This window comes from Schistocerca serialis, chromosome 1 (genome assembly GCF_023864345.2).
Source record: "Schistocerca serialis cubense isolate TAMUIC-IGC-003099 chromosome 1, iqSchSeri2.2, whole genome shotgun sequence".
NCBI classification, from domain to species: domain Eukaryota; kingdom Metazoa; phylum Arthropoda; class Insecta; order Orthoptera; family Acrididae; genus Schistocerca; species Schistocerca serialis.
Window position 1 is genome coordinate 427,663,841 of NC_064638.1, and position 14,201 is coordinate 427,678,041.

Sequence of the window (14,201 nt, forward strand, 5' to 3'; positions counted from 1 at the left end):
GCGGCCCGGGGCGAGCCGGCGCGCCCAGTCAGCCGGCGCGAGCTACACCTCGTGTTTCTCGCGCCGGCGGCGGGCCGCTGGCGACCGCCGGGCCATCTGTTGGCGGCGCGGCGAACACCAGCCGCGGTGCGCCCGACCCGAGCGCCAGGCCGGCGCAAGCTACACCGGCCCCTGCTGCTACCGCTGCGCCACCTGTCACCAGCGCGGCGATCCAAAGCAGCACTGAGCGGCCCACGCCAGATGGCAGCACGGCACCACCACCGACGCAGACGACGGAGCGGCGCGACGTGAACGGAGGGACTGCAGCTGCGTCTGCCAGAACTGGCAGCAAGAAGAGGAGACGCCGACGCCGTAACACCCGGCCCAGTCCCAACCTCCCGCCGCAAAACTCCCGTCCTACACCGAACTCGACCAACCCTCCTGTACCCTCCGAACAGGGTGCAACCGAGGCAGCTCCGCCCCCCCCTCCCCCGGCCGACTCTCGGCTAACGGAGAGGCAGCGGCGCTGGCTGGCGGCCCTGGAGAGCGTCCACAACCAACCGTGGGACGCATTCGTCGCGGCCGTCGAGGATTTCATCGCCGAGATCGCCGAGACGAAGCCACAACGCCAGGCAGCCGGAGGTCGACAGGATGGGCCACCAGCAGCAGCGCACCGCGGCCAGGGCCGCGCCGACGCTGCTGCCAATCCCCCTCCCCCTGCCCCTACACGCGGCCGCGGTGGGCGGCGCGGTGGACGTGGCGCACGGCGCGCGGCGGCCGCCGAGCGTCGGTACGACGCGAATGCAGCGTCTGAGATTCAGAAGCTGTACCGCGCGGACCGGCGCAAGGCGATGCAGCGCGTCCTTGGCGAGACGTCACCGTACTGCCAAATCGATGGCAGCGTGCTCACGGAGCACTTTAAAAAGATCTATGGTAAATCTGACTTCTCTCTTTCAGATGCACCAGCTGCTGTCCCGGACTTTGCCGCCACCACGCCTCCTGATGTCAGCGAGGAGGTCCTGCTGCCGATCACACCTTCAGAGGTGCAACAGCGGCTCCAGAAGGCGAGCAATACTGCTCCTGGGGCAGACGGAGTCACCTACTCGGACTTGCGACGTGAGGATCCTGGCTGCCACGTGCTAGCTAAGATCTTCTCGCGCTGCTGGAAAGAGCGGAAGACTCCGGTGCAGTGGAAAATATCCACTACCGTCCTCATCCACAAGAAAGGGGACGTCTCGGACGTGACAAACTGGCGGCCTTTAGCATTGAGCTCTACCATCTCTAAGCTCTTTGCTGCAATCGTTGCGGACCGCACTTCTCTCTGGGCAGAGCGGTTGAACCTGCTCTCCCCAGAACAGAAGGGCTTCCGCACGTTTGAAGGCTGCTACGAGCACAACTTCATTGTGCAGACGGCAATTGATGATGCAAGGCGCAGGGGAGGCCAAGCATGCTTTGCTTGGCTTGATCTGGCGAATGCTTTTGGTTCAGTGCCTCACGCTCACCTCCTTGGAGTACTGAGCAGGATGGGACTACCAGAGCAATTGCACCATCTAATTGCCGACATGTACGATGGTTGCTCCACCCGCGTCCGTACATCTGACGGACTAACGGAGGAGATAGAGATCCAGGCAGGGGTCAAGCAGGGCTGTCCACTGTCGCCCATCGTCTTTAATCTCGCGCTCGAGCCGGTACTTCGCGCCGCAACCTCACTCAGAAATGAGTGTGGTATTCCGCTTAGCGGCGTCAGTGTGAGTGCACTGGCGTATGCGGACGATATCGTGCTTCTGGCGCGGGATTCAGAGGCGATGCAGACGCTCCTCAATGTTGTGGGTGAGGCGGCGACGTGGGCCGGGCTTACCTTCAAGCCGTCGAAGTGTGCCACGCTTCACATCCGCCGTCGGCAGACACTAGGCTCGGTATTCGCCCTGCAAGGGGGAGAACCAGCCGTGCTCGGTGCGGGTGACGCCTACCTCCATCTTGGCGTTCCCACCGGGTACAAAGTCACGCAGACGCCAACGGATGCGATCGCGGCAATTCGACGCGACTTGCAGCACCTGGACGCTTCCCTGCTGGCTCCCTGGCAGAAGATTGACGCTGTGCGTGTCTTTCTCCTCCCTAGGCTTGACTTTGTCATGCGGGGCGGAGCGGTACGCAAGGGGCCGCTGTCTGCACTCGACAAGGCAGTGAAAGCGGCTGTCAAATCATGGCTGTTCCTCCCACAGCGTGCGTCCACCGAACAACTGTACCTCGCGCTGGGAGAGGGAGGATGCGGCCTGACGCCGCTCGCGGACGCTGCGGACATCTCGACGATCGTCCACGGCTTCCGCATGCTGCACTGCGACGACGCCACCGTCCGAGACATCGCCTGGGCCACACTATCTACGGCCGCGCGCCGCCGACTGGGGAGGGAGCCGAGTCGTTCCGACTTGGCCACCTACCTTAGCGGCAGCACTGAGGGTGACCTCGCACGCGACGGAGGTGACATCCAGTCACTGTGGACGCGCGTCAGGAACGCCACAAGGCGCCTAGCGCCGCGTGGCGTCACTTGGCGCTGGAGTGAGCTGCTTTCTGAGTTGCAGGTGGAGGTCGGCGGCCGACCCGCCATCGCTGACGACGCGGAACACGGCGGCATCGGAGGGGTGACGCAGCCGGCCACGGAGGGGACGGCGCCTGTGACTACACGACACCTCGATGATGGCGGCGATGGACCGCAACACGATGATGACAGCGTGGGACGCACCGTCAACACTGGCGTCGAGCATGTCCGGGTGGGAGGGGGCGCCAAACGTCTTCTCTCGCGGACGCTCCGCGAGTGTCTGAGGCAGCGCCTGCGCAACCTCCTACTCAGGAAACCTGACCAGGGGAAGGTGTTCGAGTGTACCAGGGAGTCCACAGCGTCCAACCACTTCATAGCGGGAGGCAAATACACCCGCTTCGCAGACTGGCGCTTCATCCATCGCGCCAGGCTCGGAGTCGTGCCTCTGAACGGTTGTCGCCGCTTTGATGGGCGGGCAAACAACAACAAAGCCTGCCGACGCTGTGGCCACAACAACGAGACGCTCCCGCACGTGATCAACGCGTGCATGGTGCACTCAGCAGCCCTGCAGTATCGCCACAACGCGGTCCTCAACCGCCTCGCGACAGCAGTCGCTGGGCGGCCAAGGAGAGGAAACGCTGCTGTTCCTGACATCAGGATCAACCAAGCCGTCATAGGGGACAGCAGTGGGCTGCGTCCGGACCTCGTAATAACTGACGAGGCCGCTAAGACTGTGACCATCGTCGATGTGACAATCCCCTTCGAGAATAGGCGGATTGCGCTCGACAACGCTCGGCAACTGAAGAGGATAAAGTACGCCAACGTTGCGCGCGGATTAGCCGCTCGCGGCTATTCCGTCACTGTCGACGCCCTGGTTGTTGGCAGTCTGGGGGCGTGGGACCGCCAGAACGATGCAGTGCTTCGGCACCTAGGCATCGCTAGCCGCTACTGCCAACTGATGCGGCGGCTGATGGTGTCTGACACCATCAAGTGGTCCCGCGACATTTACGTGGAACACATTACTGGCCACCGCCAGTATGTGTCCCCCTAGACTGTGGCATGCTCTGACGTCAGGCTGCGAGACCCTCGAGACTGCAGTCGTCGGAGAACTTCGAGGTCGGTGCCTTCGTGACGTCGGCGTCGAGATTCTCCTCCACGACGCGGGACCTGCGGCGCTACACCATCTTCGCGCCGCACTGCAGCAGTGCCGAGTCAGTAGCGGTGCGTGCGGTGCTGCCTGGTGCCCCTCCCTCCGTGGTGTCCGCCGAATATGGCCCCCACCTCGGTTGGCGCGGTGCTAGGCGGCGCCAAACGTGTGCCTACTGCCCGGCAGTCTCCAGCCAGCGTGGGAAGCAACGCCCTCCTGCCACGACACCCCGGTGACGTCTGCCGCAAGGCGGACAGAGGGGAGAAGTCCGGCTGTGTGTGACCCGCCTGCGTGCGTGGCACACCAGCCGCTGGCAGCCGTGCATGTGCAGTGTGCTGTCAGGGCATGGAGAAGAATGTAATAAACAAAATAGATCCTAAACTAGCTCCAACCTTCCCCGTTCTGAAATTATCTAAGGCCGCGCCTACCGCGGTATTAATCTTAAGGTAATATACTTAAGCATCCGCGCCTAACGCGGCCTTCCAATATTTAAGTAGTGGGCTTAACCCACGAGTTAGAATAAGGTTCAATTACTTAAGTACGGTTAGAACCGTTTTTCTAAATTTTATTTTATCTAAACTTAACAAATTTGTAAAACTCGCATTGTATAGAGTCATGAATATTTTTTCTTAAATTTATACTTCTTAAAACTGTAACTAAGAATTATCTCGGAAAATAAAAAATCTGTTCTTATCAGCTTAATATCTGATACGTCCTGCATCGCAGGACCAGAATATTAAACTCATTTTTGGCTCATGACGGAGTGCTAGGGGCTTGCTCCACCTCTGTCGCGGGTTGGCCCGGCATTGCAGTACCGCCGGGATCGGCCCACCTAAAATTAATTAAAACACAGCCTGAAATGGGTTAATATTCTGCAGTGATCAGATATTCCGCTGGTAGCAAAACTTGTTGTAGTTGTCGATTTGCCCAGTAGTTAGCTGCTTACACACCACGATTTCTTGTAATTAATTTAACATTATCTTACGAAATTTATTTATTTATTTTTTTTTTTTTTTTTTTTTTTGCGGTTAGCTGGACCGCTCTTGCAGCCGCATTACACTAGGCTGGTAATTTATATGGGCACAGAAGAGTGCCTTCGGATGCCTCGTTGGCGTCACATATGGTCCGGCCACAGATAATTTTAATTACATTTTTTGGAGTTATATCCTTAGCTCCTCGCGAACGTCGTCGTCGCCGCCGCACGCACGCAGAATACGTGTGTACACACGTATGCAGTAGGCGGTGGACGATGTAAGCACTCGGCTAGGTGTAGCTCGCGCCGGCCTCGCGCCGGTGTAGCTCGCGCCGGCCTGGCGCTGCTGTGGGGCGGCCTCACGGCTTCTCCACTGCCCTGGCAGCCGGCGGCGTTCAAATGGGAGTCGCAGTTTACTGTTCGCCATGGAGGGTAGTACTGGGCTGTTGACGAGTGCTCTCGCGAATTCTCCTTCCTTCCGGCACTTGCTTTTGCGATGTTTTCGACGGTCGCCTGTTGCCATATCGGCCCGTACCACCGTGTGTCACTCCCACATGTGGAGCGCACACGCTGCAAGCATTTAGGCCCTTCGACTTGCGGTTTTTCCTTATCGCTTCTCGGCCTTTTGGCTAAGATCAAAGTGTAGTATCTGTTCTTATCAGCTTAATATCTGATACGTCCTGCATCGCAGGACCAGAATATTAAACTCATTTTTGGCTCATGACGGAGTGCTAGGGGCTTGCTCCACCTCTGTCGCGGGTTGGCCCGGCATTGCAGTACCGCCGGGATCGGCCCACCTAAAATTAATTAAAACACAGCCTGAAATGGGTTAATATTCTGCAGTGATCAGATATTCCGCTGGTAGCAAAACTTGTTGTAGTTGTCGATTTGCCCAGTAGTTAGCTGCTTACACACCTCGATTTCTTGTAATTAATTTAACATTATCTTACGAAGTTTATTTATTTTTTTTTTTTTTATTTTTTATTTTTTTTTTTTTTTTTTGCGGTTAGCCGGAACGCTCTTGCAGCCGCATTACACTAGGCTGGTTATTTATGTGGGCACAGAAGGGTGCCTTCGGATGCCTCGTTGGCGTCACATATGGTCCGGCCACAGATAATTTTAATTAAATTTTTTGGAGTTATATCCTTAGCTCCTCGCGAACGTCGTCGTCGCCGCCGCACGCACGCAGAATACGTGTGTACACACGTATGCAGTAGGCGGTGGACGATGTAAGCACTCGGCTAGGTGTAGCTCGCGCCGGCCTCGCGCCGGTGTAGCTCGCGCCGGCCTGGCGCTGCTGTGGGGCGGCCTCACGGCTTCTCCACTGCCCTGGCAGCCAGCGGCGGTCAAATGGGAGTCGCAGTTTACTGTTCGCCATGGAGGGTAGTACTGGGCTGTTGACGAGTGCTCTCGCGAATTGTCCTTCCTTCCGGCACTTGCTTTTGCGATGTTTTCGACGGTCGCCTGTTGCCATATCGGCCCGTACCACCGTGTGTCACTCCCACATGTGGAGCGCACACGCTGCAAGCATTTAGGCCCTTCGACTGCGGTTTTTCCTTATCGCTTCTCGGCCTTTTGGCTAAGAAGCACCCCGCGGTCGGAGCGGTCCGTTGTGCTCTGTAGCGGGTCGCGAGTCGCGTTTCGTGGTCGTTTCGTTTGTTCTTGGTTTTTCCAGCGTTGATATTTTTGCGGTGAATATGTCGAACCGGTCGAACAGTATTCAATGCGTATTCGACAGAGCAGCGAGACGGCCTACGGCCTTTGAAATACAGGAATGGATATTTGGTGATCTGAAAGTACCGGAAAATGACGTCGACACCTTTCAACTGGATTTTGTCTTATTCTCGTTATTCGTGAAATTTCTCGACCAGGAGAAATACGAAAAGTATGGCCTGGCACTCGCGGGCGAACATCCGTTCCGCTACTTCGATGGAACTGTCGGAACAGTGCATATAGTGCCATCTGGCTTTGGGATACGGACTGTGCGGGTATTTAACGTACCCCCTGAGTGTCCCAATGACGTAATCGGCCGTGTCCTGTCGCGGTATGGCACGGTGCTCAGCATCACGAATGAGAAGTGGGGCAGTGCCTACCGTTTCCAGGGCAACAGCGGCGTTCGTAGTGTCCGCATGGACCTCCGCCAGCACATCCCATCGTATATAAATATTGCGAGTACCAGGGCCCAGGTCACCTATATTGGGCAGCCGCAGACTTGCTCCCTTTGTCAATCGACGGAGCATCTCCGCGTGGAGTGCCCGCGCCGGCGTCCTGTGCAACTGCCGCGGGAACGCACTGCTGGTACCAACCTTGTGCCTCTCCTCAGCGAGGTAGTGGCGGGCGCTGCCCCCCGTCCCGCTGAGCGAACTGACGTGTCGCCCCCGCCAGAAGCGGTGCAACTGGCACCCAGTGCACCGGTTGACAGACCCGTCCCGGACCAGGCGCCCGTTGTGGCGGTACCGCCGGCGGCGTCTGATGTGCCTGATATGGCGAGTGATGTGGTCGCTGTCGAACAGATGGAGGTCGTTCTTCCTACCCCGCCCCTCCCGGCAGATGACGCTAAGTCCCCCCGCCGTCGTCATCGGCGCAAGAAGGCGAACCCGGACCAGCCGGCGGAGGAGGCGGACGGTTTCCGTCCCCCTGAGAGCGGCAGTGAGGCTGACTCTCAGGCCTCCTCGGTTTCCCGCTCTGTTTCCGCTGATCGCTCGGGCGGTATGCGGCAAACTGCTCGGCAACTAGAGGCTCTTATCAGTTCATCGCGAGATCGGGGAGCGATCCCTGCAAAACGAAAACATGACCAGGGTAGCGACCAACCAATGCAGCGTACTCGTACCCTTTCACATCCTACTGTGTCCGACGTGTCCGCGCCGCCTGGCTCAGACTATCCTGCTGATGGGGGAGGCCTGAACTGGGCTGACGACGAGGGCGATGACATGCGTGATTGAGTGGGCCTTTCCCCACATGAGCTGCTTCGTATTTGTTTCTCCCATCCGGGGTGATATCGCTGGGTTCCGGTGTGGATGTTTCCACACCTGCTTCCCTACGGCCGTGACTCTATCTGCCGTTGTCTCCTCTGTGTTGCTCTCCCATGCCTGCCTTTGACCGTCCGCCGGGAGCCCTCTCCCTTTTAACGGTCAACATTAACTCCATCTCCAACCCGGTCAAACTTCGAACTCTGAAGGACTTTCTCCGCCTTGGTGCGTTTGATGTGGTATTTCTCCAGGAGGTTTGTGCCCCTTTTCTATCTGACCTGGTTGGTTATGAGGCACTGTATAACATCGACCCTGACGCCCGGCGGGGTACTGCTTTGCTCTACCGATCAGAATTCACTCCATCCCATGTTACCACGCTACCCAACGGTCGCGTCCTTGCATGTATCCTTCAAGATGTCCTTTTTCTAAATGTCTATGCTCCTTCAGGTGCTAACCACAGGCATGATAGAACAACACTTTTTCAGTCTGATCTCCCCCCTTTCTTAGCAGCTCGTCGCCCTATCGTCTTTGGCGGAGACTTCAACTGTGTGGTAGCCGGAGTTGACCAGGTCCCGACGCCTATGCGGTGTGAAGCGCTCGCTTCACTCCTTCAGGCGGCTGACCTTACTGATACGTGGCGCCACTTCCATCCCGCCTACACGCAATTTACCCACATCTATCCCACTGGAGCCAGCCGTATTGATCGTGTTTATGTCTCGGCTGATTTGACTCCCGCCCTTTGTGCCGTCCAAGTCATACCCGTGGCCTTTAGTGACCACTGTGCGTACTCGTGTTCCTTGCGTATCGCGGGTCCCGTCCCGGTTCCTCGTGGCACCTCTTGGAAAATGAATACCCTTCATCTATCCCTGCCCGAACTTCGTGCTCTCGTCACGAAAACGTGGCAGGATTGTCTCGTGGACACTTCCCGGTACCCTACCACGGTGGTTTGGTGGCTCCGCTGTGCGAAGCCCCGGCTGCGACGTGTTATCCGGCAATATAGTCGCGACGTCGCCCACTGGAAACGTAGCACGTTGGCCTTCTATCAGCAGTGTCTCACTGACGCCCTGACTCTTCCTGCTGACAGGTACGATCAGCTCCACATGCGCCTCAACAAAATTAAGGCGCAAATCCTTCGCTTCTCTCGGGAGAAGGCCGATGGTATGGTGGTGCGGTGTCGTTCTGCATCCCTGATTGAAGGCGAGGAGCCATCCATTTATCACCTTGCCTCTGAACGAACTCGTGCCAAGAAGAACACCATTCTGCGCCTTAAGACAGACGATGGTGCGCGTATCACGGACAACCGTGACGTCCTCCAACACCTGACGGACCATTTCACGCACCTCTTCCAGGATGTTGAGGTCGACGTCGCCGCCCAACGTGCACTAGTCAGTGGGGTGCCAACTTCTTTGGATCGTCATGACCGCGGCTCTTTAACCGAGCCCCTGACACTCGCTGACCTCACATCTGTCCTCCGTGCCTGTCCGGGACGCAAGTCACCTGGCCCCGACGGTCTCCCTTATGAGTTCTACCAACAATTTTGGGACCTGCTCGGCGACCGTTTCTGCAAAATGTGCGAGGAGATTTTTGCTGGATGCGACTTACCCGCCGAATTTTTATCTGGACGTATTGCCCTTATTCCAAAGGTGACTGGTCACTGTCGAGCTCAAGACCTGCGTCCTATCACTGTCCTTAACACTGACTATAAGTTGGTGGCACGATGCGTGGCCTCTCGTCTCAAACAGGCGATGACTAAGGTTCTTTGCCCCACTCAATCCTGTGGCGTTTCGCGTCGGAACATCTTCACCGCCGCTTCCCTGTACCGCGATGTTGTCTTCCTCACCGCTGACACTCGCACTCCGGCTGCCATTCTTTCCTTGGACTTCGCCGGTGCCTTTGACAGGGTCTCGCACCCTTACCTGCTGGGCGTTATGTCGCGGATGGGTTTTGGGGAGCGCTTCATACGCATCATCCGGCACTTCTTGGATGGGGCGAATTCCACTATCGTGGTGAACGGTTGCCGGTCGCGCCCCATTCCCATCAGGCGGTCAGTTCGACAGGGGTGTCCCTTGTCGATGTATTTGTTTGCCTTAGCGCTGGACCCCTTGCTGCGTGACATTGGCCGGTTGGTCGACGGTGTCGCTCTCCCAGGCGTCACCTTCCGCTGTGCAGCCTACGCCGATGACGTTGGTGTGTTCGTTGCTAACGCCAGGGACATCGATTCCGTTCGCCGCGTTCTCGACGTTTATGAACGGGCCTCCGGTGCTCAGTTAAATCCCAACAAGACCGTGTTGCTTCCGCTAGGGCCACGATCATTGACCGTCGAACGCCCCTGGTACCGCGTTGTGGGGGAACAGCGTATCTTGGGTCTTGAGGTGACTGCCTGTCCGCAGCGTATGTTAACCCTCACGTGGCGGCGGCTTCTCACACGCATCAGGGGCCTTTGCGTGAGCCACGCTGATCGACGGCTCGACCTCCATCAACGCATCCAGCTGATTAATGGTTATCTCCTCTCACGGGCATGGTATGTCGCCCAACTCCTTACGCTGCCGAAGCAGATCGGCCGAGCCATCTCGCAAGCAGTATACTGGCTCTTGTGGCGGCATGCGCTGTTCAAGGTTGATGCGCTGACCTGTACGTTGCCGAAGGCCGATGGCGGCCTCGGCCTCATTGACTTTTCCCGGAAATGTGCGGCCCTTCTGATACACCGTGTCACCGCTTTGCGCGAAGCCGACCCCGGTGGGACTACAGCGGTCCTCTTCGACCGTTATCGTCCACACTCGGCGCGTGCACCGGTCTGTTTGACGCATATTCCGTTCCGGCTGACGACGGTCAGAGACTATTACTTCCACCGCAGTTATGTCCTCACAGTGGCCACTGACAAGGCACGCACGTCGAAGCGCCTTTACCAGGCACTCCGAGGCCAGCCCACGCCACATAAATTAGAGGACAGACGACCGTCGGTCATCTGGCGCCAAGTTTGGGCTAATATTAACAACTCAGCCCTTCCCACCGCAGTTTCGGCGCTATGGTACCGTGTAGTCAACAATTTAATCCCCACTAACCATCGCCTGGCGGCCATCCGCCTACGACCCTCGGCTGCTTGCGGCCGCTGTGGTGACGTTGACACCAGGGAGCATCGCCTCCTCTGCCCCCACGTCACAGAAGTGTGGGCCCTTGCACGTGTGCTCATAGCGCTGATCGGTGGGACGACGCCAGCAAATGTGTCCACCGACTGGTTCCTTACACCTGATCTTCAAACACAACCCCGACCAAGACGTAACGCAATGGTGTGGCTCTTGGGCCACACCATTTTCACGATCTACGACCTTTCCCTCGCCGATGCTGTCTCTTTCATGGACTACCTGTGGAGCCAGCATCGCGTGGCGGAATCTGCTCGAAACTATACGACCACTTTTGCCCGGTATTTGAAAATTGCAATGATCCATGGATATCAAACGGTGTTCCAGGTTGCCTAGGGCGCCTTGTCCAGGCATTGCCTAGGATTGCCCCTGGTTTTTTGCACCAATCTCTGACTTGACTCACCCCAGATTCGCAATTGGAACAATTATTGCAAAAACTTTATTGGAAAAATAGGAATCACGCAATCAATCTTAGAAGCTTATTCCTTAGTTAATTCTCTAGGCGATGGGATTATCTCGCCAGTTTCATTTTCCCTTGTGTGTGCTGCCGTCCCTGTTTTTAATTTCCTTTCATTTCTAGCTTTCTTTCTTTCTTCCTTTTTGGTTCTCAACTCACTATTTCTTCACACCTGCAGAGCGAGGTGTCTTTCTGAGTACAGTGTCGTCGCCCACTGCGGCATAGCAGAGTATGCCCCTCGCTTTTAATTTCGTTCCTGGCAACAAGTCTTGCTACTCCATGCACCCTGTGCGTGCTGCGTCGACACTCTAGGATGGCGGCATTTTTTGGAGAGGACAAGGTAGGGCTGTAGGGGAGGAAGGAGGAAGAAAAAAAAAAAAAAAAAAAAAAAAAAGTGTAGTATCTGTTCTTATCAGCTTAATATCTGATACGTCCTGCATCGCAGGACCAGAATATTAAACTCATTTTTGGCTCATGACGGAGTGCTAGGGGCTTGCTCCACCTCTGTCGCGGGTTGGCCCGGCATTGCAGTACCGCCGGGATCGGCCCACCTAAAATTAATTAAAACACAGCCTGAAATGGGTTAATATTCTGCAGTGATCAGATATTCCGCTGGTAGCAAAACTTGTTGTAGTTGTCGATTTGCCCAGTAGTTAGCTGCTTACACACCTCGATTTCTTGTAATTAATTTAACATTATCTTACGAAGTTTATTTATTTTTTTTTTTTTTATTTTTTATTTTTTTTTTTTTTTTTTGCGGTTAGCCGGAACGCTCTTGCAGCCGCATTACACTAGGCTGGTTATTTATGTGGGCACAGAAGGGTGCCTTCGGATGCCTCGTTGGCGTCACATATGGTCCGGCCACAGATAATTTTAATTAAATTTTTTGGAGTTATATCCTTAGCTCCTCGCGAACGTCGTCGTCGCCGCCGCACGCACGCAGAATACGTGTGTACACACGTATGCAGTAGGCGGTGGACGATGTAAGCACTCGGCTAGGTGTAGCTCGCGCCGGCCTCGCGCCGGTGTAGCTCGCGCCGGCCTGGCGCTGCTGTGGGGCGGCCTCACGGCTTCTCCACTGCCCTGGCAGCCAGCGGCGGTCAAATGGGAGTCGCAGTTTACTGTTCGCCATGGAGGGTAGTACTGGGCTGTTGACGAGTGCTCTCGCGAATTGTCCTTCCTTCCGGCACTTGCTTTTGCGATGTTTTCGACGGTCGCCTGTTGCCATATCGGCCCGTACCACCGTGTGTCACTCCCACATGTGGAGCGCACACGCTGCAAGCATTTAGGCCCTTCGACTGCGGTTTTTCCTTATCGCTTCTCGGCCTTTTGGCTAAGAAGCACCCCGCGGTCGGAGCGGTCCGTTGTGCTCTGTAGCGGGTCGCGAGTCGCGTTTCGTGGTCGTTTCGTTTGTTCTTGGTTTTTCCAGCGTTGATATTTTTGCGGTGAATATGTCGAACCGGTCGAACAGTATTCAATGCGTATTCGACAGAGCAGCGAGACGGCCTACGGCCTTTGAAATACAGGAATGGATATTTGGTGATCTGAAAGTACCGGAAAATGACGTCGACACCTTTCAACTGGATTTTGTCTTATTCTCGTTATTCGTGAAATTTCTCGACCAGGAGAAATACGAAAAGTATGGCCTGGCACTCGCGGGCGAACATCCGTTCCGCTACTTCGATGGAACTGTCGGAACAGTGCATATAGTGCCATCTGGCTTTGGGATACGGACTGTGCGGGTATTTAACGTACCCCCTGAGTGTCCCAATGACGTAATCGGCCGTGTCCTGTCGCGGTATGGCACGGTGCTCAGCATCACGAATGAGAAGTGGGGCAGTGCCTACCGTTTCCAGGGCAACAGCGGCGTTCGTAGTGTCCGCATGGACCTCCGCCAGCACATCCCATCGTATATAAATATTGCGAGTACCAGGGCCCAGGTCACCTATATTGGGCAGCCGCAGACTTGCTCCCTTTGTCAATCGACGGAGCATCTCCGCGTGGAGTGCCCGCGCCGGCGTCCTGTGCAACTGCCGCGGGAACGCACTGCTGGTACCAACCTTGTGCCTCTCCTCAGCGAGGTAGTGGCGGGCGCTGCCCCCCGTCCCGCTGAGCGAACTGACGTGTCGCCCCCGCCAGAAGCGGTGCAACTGGCACCCAGTGCACCGGTTGACAGACCCGTCCCGGACCAGGCGCCCGTTGTGGCGGTACCGCCGGCGGCGTCTGATGTGCCTGATATGGCGAGTGATGTGGTCGCTGTCGAACAGATGGAGGTCGTTCTTCCTACCCCGCCCCTCCCGGCAGATGACGCTAAGTCCCCCCGCCGTCGTCATCGGCGCAAGAAGGCGAACCCGGACCAGCCGGCGGAGGAGGCGGACGGTTTCCGTCCCCCTGAGAGCGGCAGTGAGGCTGACTCTCAGGCCTCCTCGGTTTCCCGCTCTGTTTCCGCTGATCGCTCGGGCGGTATGCGGCAAACTGCTCGGCAACTAGAGGCTCTTATCAGTTCATCGCGAGATCGGGGAGCGATCCCTGCAAAACGAAAACATGACCAGGGTAGCGACCAACCAATGCAGCGTACTCGTACCCTTTCACATCCTACTGTGTCCGACGTGTCCGCGCCGCCTGGCTCAGACTATCCTGCTGATGGGGGAGGCCTGAACTGGGCTGACGACGAGGGCGATGACATGCGTGATTGAGTGGGCCTTTCCCCACATGAGCTGCTTCGTATTTGTTTCTCCCATCCGGGGTGATATCGCTGGGTTCCGGTGTGGATGTTTCCACACCTGCTTCCCTACGGCCGTGACTCTATCTGCCGTTGTCTCCTCTGTGTTGCTCTCCCATGCCTGCCTTTGACCGTCCGCCGGGAGCCCTCTCCCTTTTAACGGTCAACATTAACTCCATCTCCAACCCGGTCAAACTTCGAACTCTGAAGGACTTTCTCCGCCTTGGTGCGTTTGATGTGGTATTTCTCCAGGAGGTTTGTGCCCCTTTTCTATCTGA

At 56.6% G+C, this 14,201-nt stretch overlaps 2 non-coding genes and 1 pseudogene across 2 annotated transcripts; all 3 read left to right on the forward strand.

Annotated features, from left to right (window-relative positions):
- Positions 1–4,299: 4,299 nt before the first annotated feature.
- Positions 4,300–4,499, forward strand: LOC126423135 (U2 spliceosomal RNA). The gene has a single exon (XR_007576128.1). It is a non-coding gene; the product is annotated as a U2 spliceosomal RNA (small nuclear RNA).
- Positions 4,500–5,244: 745 nt separating this feature from the next.
- LOC126420819 (U2 spliceosomal RNA) lies at positions 5,245–5,437 on the forward strand. The gene has a single exon (XR_007576098.1). It is a non-coding gene; the product is annotated as a U2 spliceosomal RNA (small nuclear RNA).
- Positions 5,438–11,582: 6,145 nt separating this feature from the next.
- Positions 11,583–11,757, forward strand: LOC126421207 (U2 spliceosomal RNA; annotated as a pseudogene).
- The last annotated feature ends 2,444 nt before the right edge of the window (positions 11,758–14,201 follow it).